General features: G+C 38.9%; 1 pseudogene; it reads right to left on the reverse strand.

Annotated features, from left to right (window-relative positions):
* Positions 1-2432: 2432 nt before the first annotated feature.
* LOC125320480 overlaps positions 2433-13031 on the reverse strand; it is a 31936-nt pseudogene continuing 21337 nt past the window's right edge.

The following is a 13031-nucleotide window of genomic DNA, read 5'->3' on the forward strand; positions in this document are numbered from 1 at the left end:
ATTCTCTCCATTGGTGTCTGTGCCCTTTAAAACGCCCCTGTCAATTGGCAGAACAAGGGCCTAAATCCTTTATTAGGATCAACATTTCTTAGACATGTTGGAGTTTCCTGAGGAATGGTTTGTGCTCCTCATCCTTTTCAACAACTACAATAGCCTGTGTCTGTAGAAAAGAGGAACCTAAACAAGTATTCTGAGTTTCCTGAAAAGAAAAAAGCTCTTGCACAGCAAGCAGCATTCCCACAGAACTAGCAGAGTAAAAATCCCAGCAAACTGAAGACATCTTAATGAATGGATTAATGGGATTATGGGCCACGTTCGCCTCTGATGGCAAGGTCCTGGGCATGAACACATAGGTCCAGATGGTCTTCTCAGCCCTATTTCTGCATATTTCTGGGAACCAGGGGAATCCTGCTTGAGCCTGTGAGGAGATGGGTTCGGGAAGTGAAAGAAAATTTAAAAACAAATTAAACAGGATTGGTTGTAGACTCTAACCTGGAATGCTCTAGCCTCTGGCCTGCCCCTGATTTCTTCCTCTGAAAGGGTCTCCAGATTCAGACTGGGGAGCAGCACGAAGGACTGACTCGTGGATGCTCCATAACCTGATGACATGAACCGATCTCTGGCCTAAAGGGAAAAATCCCCCAGCATCAGTAATAATTCTCCTTCAGACACACCAGCTGGGATGAACTGGGTCCCCCTGAGCCCATTGAGTGGACTTGCACTGATTGCTGGACCTGACATCCATAAATAAATTATGACTGATTGATTTTTCATTGCAAATAAATCTCTAATTCACAGTGCTGGGAGAGAATGCTACCAAAAAAAAAAAAAAGCATCTTGCCCTGGTCTGAAAAAGGAAAGGCCAAGGACATGACATGTACATAGTACTGTAAAAACACAGCACTTGCTCTATGTCATCCACTTCCAAAAGTCCAAAAGAAGCCAGTATGAAGATGGTGGTGGCAAAAATCAAATTTTCTATCAGCACAGCTTCCTGCAGTTGAAATATGCAGTTTAGGTTCTGTCTTTCCATGAACATTAAAGGAAAGAGATTTGAAAAAGGTATCTGAAAATTAAATTAACAACAGTTTTGGTGAACATAGAAACTAAAATAAAGAAGAGATTCTGTCGCGGGTTCGGTTTGTAACCGGGCAGAAACACCAATTTAGTGTAGTGGTTTGGTCTAAAATACTCATTACTGTTTATCTGCTGTGAGATAAGAATTAGGAGAAATGCAAAACAGGCACCAAACTTGAAGGAATATAAAGAAGTTTATTAACAGACCTAAAAGAGGGAAAAAAAATTATACCACCTTCAGAACTCTCCTCCTCCCCCCACCTTCCTCCCTTCTCCCACGGACAATGTAAAAAGACAACCCTTAAGATGTTCAATCTGTTTACCACTTCCATAATAACCTTGTTTAGTCCATTTAGAAAGAGAAGTCTCTTCTTGCTCGTGCTATGAAAACATTATCACAATGAGACAGCCGCCCACTTCCAAATATTGTTCAGTCCATTTAGGAAGAGGAGTCTCTCTGCCTGCGTGTGAGTCCCTTCTGCCGACTTGCAGCTTGTTCAAGGTCACACACAGATAGCAATTGGTTTTCCCGTGTTCGAGGGTCCACTCTTGAAGTTTTTTGGGGTACAGTTTTAAGGTTGAGCTGTTCAGAAACAGAAACAGAGGCCCTTCTCCTTCCCTGGGAGCAAAGGGTCTTCATCATCTTCATCTCTAGGACTATCTCTGGGAGCATCTCTAGGGACTGAGGTTTTCTCCTTTCCCATTTGGAGCAAAAGTCCTCATCTGGTTCATCTCTAGGGACTGAGGTTTTCTCCTTTCCCGTTTGGAGCAAAAGTCCTCATCTGGTCCATCTCTCCCTGTCCAAACTTCTCATGAAATTACAGCTGCGTCAGCATCTGCCTATCTCAGTGCAGGTGCTTTTGCTTACGAGTTGAACACTCCACCCCCCATATCTTCATGAAATTACAACGGGATACTCTGATATATCATAGCTTCACAACAGAATTTCAGCTTTAAGCATCTCCTCTTTCTCTTCCCTCAGGTTTTCAGCTCTTCACAGCAGTAAAAGGGTTACTCTCACCTCGGCCTTGCAGCTTTGCAGCTGGAATGTTGAATTTTTCTTATCGAAGTGGAGAGGGGGGAGAGCCAAGCCGCTCCGGCTGCCCACGGCAAGGCAGTGGGGGGGGTTCCACGGCTGGAACAGGTCCATCGACCCAGGATGTCCATGGCCTGGCCTGGCCGGGCCCGCTGGCCCCCACTCGGGGCCCACAGCCACCTGTCCCAGCGCCGGAAACAAGAGAGAGCTTGGGGGGGGAGTTTGCCTATTCTTAAATGTGGATCACAGAGGTGGTCACAACTTTAAGTGGCTTAGAGAATTGTCCATATTCAAACTGGCCAGCTGATAGGTTCTATCAGTTCCCAGAGGAAACTGTAAGCACCCCTTAGCAAGGACATCCCTTCCGGGACTATGCTTGCTAACCTATGACAGATTCCCATGTAGCTAGGAATTAAAGATGTAGTAGGGGAAATTGACACTCCAAGGTAATGAAAACACTTCTTCTGCTCTGTGCTGCTGTAGATTACAAACAGTTATAAAACAATCTGCCATTAGAGCTATAAAGGAAAATAGTCCTTTCTTCTAAATAATTAATACATAGAGCTTTGTTGGACCTTCGAATAGTCCTACATTAGGGCACAATTGTACAAGTGAGAGAGACAACTTGAGATTATTACTAAATTTAAAATATGCTTTAAAAAAATATCATGAAAGTTTCTGACCACAGATTATGACTTACTGCCTTTTCTTTTCCTATTTATGATGTTTTAGAGGTCAAAGTAGCAGACACAAAGCCAAATGTTTTATGGCCACCATGTATGTGACCTCACCTTACTCAGCAGGGAGTGAACTCCAGAACAATTGCCAATTTTTGGTGTGTTCCATTAGTCTTCACTTAGCAACCAGAAATAGTGCTCAGTGAGGGAAGGAAAGTGAATTTTGTCATAACTTCTACATTCAGAATAAGTTGTTTGTCTACTACTAACTTGCATTTCATTTCACTGTGGTTTTTTAAGATGGAAGAAGTTGAGGGAGGAAACTTCAACCCTAAGGAAAGGAAGTTGCTTTAGAACAACTTCTCTCCCCCCCTGCGAATAAGCAATTCTAAGGCTTTGGTGTCTTTGGAAACACAAACCAAAGGGAAGACTTCAAATTCTTACCTCAGTCAGGGTGGCATGCACAGCTTTCATATGATCAATGAGCAACTCTTTGTCTCTATTAGAAAAGAAAAGAAAAAAAAACAAGAACAATGGAGTAACTTTATAGAACTGAAGTGCTACCAATGTAGTGAAGCCTCAGAAGCCTCATTGTTTCATCTGGGGTGCCAAAGAACTGATGCCTTGAGAGGCCACCGACAAACAGAGACTAGACAGGAGTAAGGGAACAAAGGTAGCTATTTATTTGAAAAGCCTTCAAAAGTATACCCTACAGAGCCAGAGGCTATTCTCAAAATGGACCCCAAGATGGACAACAGGTCACAAGCTCTTCACACTTTCATAGGTTTGGTTCATTTGTATATCAGGGTTAATTCTCCAATTAAAGCTTTCGTTTAATGATGTAATTTCCCCTCAGCTTGCCCCCCTCTCTAGGGCTTTTGGTTTATACTTTTTGGGCCTAGGACGGTCTGGATGTCCTTGAAGACAAAGTCTGAAGAGGCTGTTATGTCTACCTAGCATGAGAGAGCAAAAATTAACAGGTTACAAGAAACTTCAGACTTACACACTAAGCAGTACAGGATTTGAAAAATATAAAAGTTAAAACCTAAGGCATCAGTAGAAATTAATCTTCTGCTACTTTATGATTGTCATGTCTTAGAAAATAACTGTTGGTAACTCAAACTGTTAGGATTTTCTGTCTCTCTTTCAGATCTCCAATGCAAACCCTAAAAATAGTTCATGTACCACTATTTGGCGCATTTCCATATTAGAGATGCTTCTGTTGAGGAGAAGCAATTAAAATAGATGTAACTACAGGCCTATCAATGAACAACTATCATGGCTTGGAGATAGAGGGCATAAAAAGACTCTAGCAGGATGGTGCTATCTTGTATTGGAAAACACTGACAGATTCTGTTTATTTCATCTACTTCACTTATATGTTCCAACAGCAGAAAAAAAACCCCATTTCTTGTGAAGAGTTGCTAGAACAATGAAGGGAAGACAAGATTTCTTTGTTAATGTTCAACTGCTATATACAGAGAGAAAAAGCCACTTCACATTAAAATAACCTTTTTTGGATATATGTATGGCCAGAAGGAATGATCTTTACTAAAGCGTCCAAAAGAGATTGGGGCAGGGTGAAAAGGGCAAGCTTTCTAGAACAAATCCTTCTGTAGGTCACACCTGCTTTGATCTAATCATACCAAATAACTTTTGTCATTTTAATTAGATTGTTAAACATTTCATTGAGGACTATACGAATTGCATTATTTCCCTGGTGCATAAAACCCTTAAAGCTCCTCAGATGTTGTTCTTCAGAGGTTGAATGATTCCAGGCATAATAAGAAATTTTAATTAAATAAAATTTTTTTAGATCCTAGCCATGGACCAACAATATTCATAAAACATACTTCACAGTATGATAAGTATTAGAAAACAAAGTCTGCAAGGATTTAATTTTTTATCTGATCATATAACTGTAAGAATAGGTTAGTAATAAGCTCCTTCAAATTAAGGGGGCTCCTTTTGACTACCAATCTTTTCAAGACTGGTGCCTAAGCCTTTCCTTCCACGCCAGGTTATTGTGTAAATAGCGTGGGGTTAGTGTCTAAATCCAGAACTCTCTGAGATCAGCTGTAAGATCTATCCTGTCCCGCAGGAAAGGCTAGGTCCTGGGTTTCAGTTCTTTTGGCAGCTAAGACCTGTCACCTAGCTGATACTCCTGTATTTACTATAAATAAATTGTATCTATCTATAAAAAGATGGTGTGGAAACAGAGAGATCAATCATTTCTTAAATAAGCAGAACCTTAAGGATCTGCCAAAGAGATGTTGTCAGAGCAGTAAGACAGCACAGGCATTTTGTTTGCCCGTTATTTCAGCACCCAGAATTTGGAGCACTATTATGGGATAACTGCAGAAAATTCATCACCTAGTATTTTGAACTAACACTTTTCTCTTTAGAAGACTATCCCTGGATTTCAAAAAAAGAGGCAGATATACTTTTGTCTTCTAGCCTTACACTGGCCAGATCTAAAACCCTACCCATGGAAGTAGGCATTGAAATTTTTACCCATTTTAAGTGACGTCCCCCAGGCCCCAGTGCTCACTTTGCTGTCTTGTGGAGGTCACGTTCTGCCTCCTGGAGAGACTCCAGCAGCCGCTGCCGGTCCTGCACCACGTCTTTAAGGAGTCTCTTCTGGTGATTCAGAAGTCTGTCTCTTCTCCTCATCTCCTCCGATGCCTCAGAGAGGCTCTGCCAGCAGACAGAGAGCAGAGCTACTCGTCAGCCCAAATAAACTTTATTTTATACCACTGGCTACTGACCAGTGTGAAAGACAAATTGACTGTGAAGTAGATTTGGGCCACTGCATACTAAGGTTTTATGAATTTCGTAGCAAAAGCATTACTGACTCAGAACACCCCAGTTTTTATTATGTTTGCTATGTACAAGGGTGTTTTAGGAAACAAAATTATTGTAGGCAAAAAAACCCACAAACCTCACTGAAGATTTTCTTAAATTTTTAAAACAAAAATATCTATAGCTAAAAAAAAAAAAATCTTTGAAGTGTTTTCCGAGGAGCCTAAAATTCCAGCAGACTGAGCAGTACGTGTGTATTTACTCCCATGATTTTATTAGCACAAGGACTGCACTCTTTGGCTTCTTTAACAAAAAGTAAAATTCTGGTGACTATTTCAGAATAATCTTACCTTTAGAGACACATTGAAGTCTTGGCTTCTATCTGTGTCTGCAGTGGCGTGCACTTCTAGTCTATTACTTAACTCCTGAAGCCATCGCTCGTGTTCTTGTAAAAGTAGTTTTGCCTCATGCTCACGCTGCAAAGCATTATCTAATTCCTCATGTATATTGTCTTGGGTGATTATTCTCTGGAAAGATAAATAAGTTGTGTCTGATCCTGTAACTATATTCGCTGGTTTCCCTACCTGACTTTCTGAGTTCCACTTGCAAACCTACCAAATTCTAAAACAAACGCATGCTCAGGATTAGTATTGAGGCCTTTTAACATGAAGACAGATCACTGAACAACAGAATGGCAGACCTGTTAATTACTGTATTTTTTATAAAGAACATTCATGTAAAGTCTTGCCATTCATTATTCTATTCAAATTAGCACCCTAGGATGCAAAACTTCAGTATTTAGAAGGAAAAATATGCAGATCAATGTCCAAAATTTTAGTGGATGGCTTATTATCCCTTGAAAACACCTCTGTGGACTCTTTTTCTCCTCCAAAAACTGCTCCAGAAAGAAGAAATAATTCTTCAAGAAAAGTCATCACCTGCATTTGAACTGCAATCTAAATTGTGACAATTTTCATCTAACTGTCCCAAAACTCTAAGGGAATAAAACCTGTTGAGAACAAAATTGAAGATGATTAGAAATTTTTGAGTAAAAAAAAAAAAATCCATTTTACCACCTAGGAACAGGGAGGATGATGGGCGGGACATCATCTAGCAGATAATCTCTATTTGGAAGTGTTTGGATTGGGACACACTGACAGGTTCTACCAACTAGGCTTCAGATTAGGGAACCCACAGTGCTTCAGTAAATCAATCAGCAACAGCAAAAGACTCGGGGGAATTTGGTGCATTTGTGCTAACGAGAATGTAGGAAAAGGCTTTTTTTCCCTGCCATAAAGTTACTTCTTCAGGGAAACAGACCCACAACAATTTGTATTTTATTTATCACAACATTCATCAATATCCATGCAGAGTTCAAATTGCTGTATTTATGTTTCATGAACTTCTCATGAACATTCTTGTTGAATACCCTCATTCCAGCTGACTTTATTTGGTTGAAGTGAGATCTTCTTTTTGGATACATAAATCACATCAACATTTCCAACAAATGGAGAACCTGGATTGCTGAAGAACAAACTGTAATTTATACAGGATACCTCCTTCTACAAGTCGAAAGGAAACTCCTGTGGAAAAGGGGTATTTCTAAATACAACTGACTTCTAGTTTAGTTACATTTACAAGGTAAGTTTACTGGAAAATTCTGTTAATAATTTTATGCTTGTTTTTCAGAAGAACACAAATCAAAAATTGCATAGAAAGCAGAATCTCTTTTAAGGAAGAGAGTCTCCAAATCAAATATACTTACACGCTGAAGTGCATTTAGTTGCTCCTGCAGTTTGTGGGCTTTGTCAGCATCCTCTTGCATCTCACTGAAAGTCCATTTGAATTCTGCAAGCTGCATGTTCAGTGAGCGGCACTCCACCTCCACTGTACGAAGCCTTCGTGAAAATTCAAATACTTCTTGCTGCAAGATTGCTACGTTTCTCTGTCAGCAAACAAACAAATTCATGTGATAGAAAATCTGCTATTTTAGCAATAAAATAAATCATATTTGAGACCCAAGAAAATTCAGACAAAACTATCATTTTTTCCTCCCTCTCTAAAAGACGTACGCAAGGGCAAAAGTTTGAACCTACCAAGGGTTACTGCAAATTCTGTTTGCAAGGAAGTACTATTTTCACCTGAAGGCTACAATAAATGACAGGGTTATGAGAGAAAGAGTTTATCCTTTCATTTTGGTTAAAGGCAAGAAGGTTATCTTTACTGAAAGAAAGGATGGTAAACACAAGAAAATAGAAAAGAATAATAAAAAACAACCCTAACATTTACATCAAGCCAAAAGAAAATTTGTTCTTATAACCTAATACAGTTCTGATAGAACTTGAAAAAATATTTTACTTGGGTACACTAAACCTCTTCCAAAAATTCTTTGTCAATAAAAGACCTCTTCACACCCTAATGTATGAGAATCAACTTCTGAGTGTCCATATAGTGGTATTTCATTGTCAAGCACTCATAACCAGCCTGAAACTAAATAAATGGTGCTATCAAGACAGCTTCACTGTTACTGTAAGCCTTCTGTTTCTATGAAGGAGAACTGTAAATCTGCTTACTGTAGTGGGCAGTCTGTCATACAATCCAACTTCTAGGGCCTGGGCATTTACTCTGTGGAGTCCACAAGCCAGCCTCTGTATCAGGGGGTCCCTCTCCAGGTAAGCGGTGCACCTGCAAGGGTTCACTTGAGCTGCCTCCATCACTGTGCTCCGATTGCCCATCAGTTTTGCAAAGGAGTTCCTGGCTGCACTGATAAGTGAGTCTCCAGAAAGCCAGGACTCTGGATCTTTAAGAGACAACAACAAAAAGGAAACATCAAGCAGGTTATTAGTTCCAGTGTCTTGTAATATGCGATTCTTTTTCAATTATACAGGATGGAACCTGTAAATATTCTGAAGCATAGAACACCGAATCTGAAACACAGCTCAAACTTTGCTCTGTAAGGATATGAACTCAAGTTATTGAAAACAGCATGATCAAAAAAGAAAGTGCCTGGAACCGAACCTAAACACATTTGATTCATTGGCAACTTTTATACAGATTCTGTGATTAGCCTTCTGGAAAATGCATCACCTCGTCTCTGTCCTGCTATTTCCCTTTATTCATATAAATTATCCCTCCTCTAATATCCTTTTTTCTGTGACAGAAAAGTTTGGACACTACAACTACAGGTTAACAAAGAACCAAGGGTGGCAGCAATGCAGATGAACCAAGGGAACCTATACCAGTTCTCACTGCAAATAAACTCCAGACACACTCTCCAGCCTTCTGTTTCCATGGCTCTATATACCAAAAGGATAAAATATCTTATCAGCCATTAAAGAAAATAAATCTGTTCCAACAGAAGGGATATGATCGTTCAGAGACTGTAGAAGAGGGTTATTACTTTCCCCTGCCATAACGTTACTCCTTCAGGGAAACAGCCCCACTAAAATTTGGATTGACTAGCTCAGGATATCATCTCTAGTCAAAGATGTCTATCATAATATTCAGAAATATCTATTCAGAGATACGATCCAGAATAGTTTAGATAAAATTGTAAAAATGGAAACTATGTGATCACCCTGATTTATTTATTTATTTTTAATATATTTCTGCTACAACAATACACTGTTAAAATTACCTGGTTTGTTGAGAACATCCTGCAGTTGAGACAGAGCTGATTATTGCAGCATAGAGGTTGGAGCTAGTCAACCAGTCAAGTGCTTCAATACAGTAACCTCCTTCCTCTTCAAAACCTGTGGAACACAACTGCAGCTAGCAGGATAACTGAACCACTAAGATATGGCACACTGCTATCTCCAGCTCTTTCAGGAATTCACCAAAAATAAGCACAGAAGCCACAAATTAATCAGGACAGTTTAGACTGCATTAAACATCCTTCCAGAACTACTGGGGGAAAAAAAGTAGATGAATCTTCTAATTTGTGAAACATTTTTGATACCGTTTATTCTTCTAGGGGGAAGCATAAACTGATCTGGCAGCAGAAAGGGACAAGCAGACATAATCTCTAAAGTAAATTATAATAATATATGTGCTAATATTTTACCTGAATCAGAAAGCAATTTTTTGTGGCTTTTAGTAGGAAATAAATATTAAAAATTATTAATAAGAGGAAATACCTTTTTTAAAAAAAGTTGATGGTTAATCGTTTGGGAACATTGCCAGATATTACCACAAAGAAGATGCAGTAGCACCTAGTTCTGAAATCCATATTGCAAACCTCAAGGCTATCAGATACTGAGAGTTCATATGTGTATTTGCAATTTTACTTGCAACGTTTAACAGACTAGGCATTTCCTCTTAGAGTGAAATACATTTGTCAAGAAACATAAAAACAAAAATCCATAAATTATATTTGTCAAAATGTCACTAAATATCTCTTTATGCCTGAGTAATACCAATTAATAATGATAATGCTCTTTGTTATTCACTGACCATGTAATTAAGAACAATTCACTTACGTGACACATTACGCCTGCCTCTGGATTCCCCTACACAAACTCGAATTCCAGTGCTTCCTCTTGAGCCATCTGTCCAGATGAAAAGGGAGGAAGAATGCTGGGCTAGAAGTCTAAGCCTGTTAGAGGCCAGAACTGCAATCACGGCTCTTCAGAACACATAAACGAGGACTTTGGCTCTTCTCTGCCTCAGCCTTGCTTCATCTTGATGGTTCTCCACACTGGTTGGGAGAGCATGAAGGAGGCTCCCAATCTTCTGGTTCACTAAGCCATGGAGGTTCACCTGGTCCTGGAGAAGGTCCCTTTGGGAAGACATCACACACAGTTGCCCATAGAGAGGACACAGGGCCCCTGACAGCAGCGCACAGGCTGCCAGCAGAGATGAACACTCCTTCCGAGCCTTTGCTAACATATTTCTCACAGAAGCATTCTCATGGACCAGTTTCTCCCAGATTTGCTCAAGGCTATAGAGTTTTTGCCTGTTTTTCTGTGCTGTTTGTTCACATCCCTGTGACAGAAAGAGAAACAAACCAAACAAAAATGGAAGAAATATTAACTAGATGGTTTTTACCTAGACAACAGCTAGAAGAAAATGGTCACCCTTCCCATTCAAATGATGCATTAAAGGAGCAAAAATTGTTAGCAATGATGGTGATGAAAGCATCTCTTCTAGTGAACAGTTACAGAATCAGATGTATGAAACCAAATGAACAGGATGAGGAAAATCTGCATGATCATCAACTGCAAATGGACTCCTGATTTCTGACAACAATCCACCAATATGGTGATAGCTCACAGAAGGTCCAACACCACCTGTGTGCCCACAATACAGTTTTATGATTTGATGTAACAATACTAGTTACATCCTCCAATTTCAGAAAGAATGTTGCTCTACCAAGCAGAAAGTCAGTGTAAACTAGAGGAAAAAAAGGAAGGAGGCTGAAACAAACATGAAACTAGATAGAATAAATACATTTTTCAGTGTGCAAAGACTTCTAGTCCTGAAATCCGCATCAAATACAACAGCATTATTCTGAGGAAGTAAGTTGCAGTAAGTCACAAGTAAGAAGGCCCATCTATTTCCTTTATTCACAACACTTCTAGTTGAAACAAGTGTGAAAGAATGTGATGCTAAAGACAGTGAATGGTGGTTGTGGAATAACAGGGAACATTTTGGATTGCAAATAACTCATCTGACAAGCAGTGACACCTTTACACTTTTAAACCCCTTTTCACCGTAGTATCAGTAAAACAGAGTCGCTTAACGCTGTTGAAATCTACCACTGTTCTTAAGGTTGGTACATATATTAATAGTAACTGAATTTATCTGCAGGTGATACCACATTACTGTTACTCTATACAATCTCTGCAAATCATGATGCTCAAAAAATACCTGCTGCTCCCAGTAATTCTTAAAACAAGCAAATTCAATCTTACAGCTTTAACGTTCTCAGGAAAAAAAATACTACCAACTGTAGACCAAATCAGGCTTCTGAATTTGGGCTGTAGACCAAATTCTCTTCAGAACTCTTTAAAAAAGTAATTTATTTCTTATTTGAAGTGATGTTAACATTAGCACAGTGCTGGGTTGCTTTGTTGTATTTTTTTCTTTACTTTAAAAAAATATTATAATTCCCAAATGACCTTCACCTGCTAAGGGGCTTAAACTACTAAAATAATCCATTACATGTTTACAAGAAAAGAAAAAATTACAAATTCACAGCACCATACCTGTGCTCTTGCATGAGCTTCTGCGAGGAGATTTGAGTACTGCTGTTCAAGATACTGCTTTTCTTTCTGCCATCAGTGTTCCTGTGCTTTTAACTGTTCAGACATTTTCTCAAAAGTACCCTCCTGATTCTGCTGAGGATCGTTCATAGTGGTAGTCTTGTGCTTACAGATATATTCTAGGTGAGCTATCTGTGTGACAAGAATTTGAGAAGAAATTATTATTTACCTTTTCACTTTAAGTTAAGCACAGACTATTCCAGCATAAAATCTACATAGTCATTTCTTCAATATGTTTATTAAAACTAAGTAAAACCCCTTCATCACAGATCAATTACTTGTATCTCAAAACAAAACTTAAATATATCTTGAAATAAAGTATTTTGTTTGGTCACGGTATAAGGCCATCCTTATACCTCCTTGCAGATGTTTGTCACCTTCTTTCTAGGAAACCTGAACCTGAACACTTTTTTTTTTTAAATTGTATTAAATTTTAGTAAATTCGCAAATTAGCAATCCAAGTACACCAGTCTTTTGTAAGTTTGTAATGATTGCAAACAAGAATTTACAAACAGCCTTTAATTTTTTTGTTCATTTGTTGGGGGCTTTTTTTGTTGTTGAAAAGCCAAGGTATTCCAAATTATTATTAAGTTTTAAAACCATTTCAGGGAACTTTAGCATAGAGAATCTTTTCCTTACAAGTAGCTCGTAAGTTCACGATGTGTTTTCAACAAGCGTGAAAGGATTCACTCTTGTGGTTTAACACTGCACCTCCCATGCAAACTACATGGAGGAATGAATCGAGCCAACAATCATCTCCAAATGCACACACCTACACTTTGTTACTAGAAAGTATCTGCAAGATACTTCCAGATGGATCACTCAGAAACGTACAGCTCCTCCTTCACCCAAATATTGACATGTTTTATGATAGGTATTTCCTACTGTGTTTCTGAATACAAAAGCCATAATCCAAAAGTTACAATTAAACAGAAAACCCCCACACTGACATTCTTTCAAATAGTACATCTGAATCATAAACTCAGAATTTAAAGATGGTATTCCTGGAGCAAGTGTGTTTTGCCTCTGGATTATTGTAAAATAAAGACTTGCTTTATGACTGCAAATGGCTACATTCTGTGAATTTCCTCATCACTACAATGAATTTATTTTCTTTTAATTAGTACCCTGTGGCTGATACCGGATTGTCCTATCTGAATGTCCTGCACAGAAAAG

The sequence above is a fragment of the Corvus hawaiiensis genome, chromosome Z (assembly GCF_020740725.1).
Source record: "Corvus hawaiiensis isolate bCorHaw1 chromosome Z, bCorHaw1.pri.cur, whole genome shotgun sequence".
Classification (NCBI taxonomy): domain Eukaryota; kingdom Metazoa; phylum Chordata; class Aves; order Passeriformes; family Corvidae; genus Corvus; species Corvus hawaiiensis.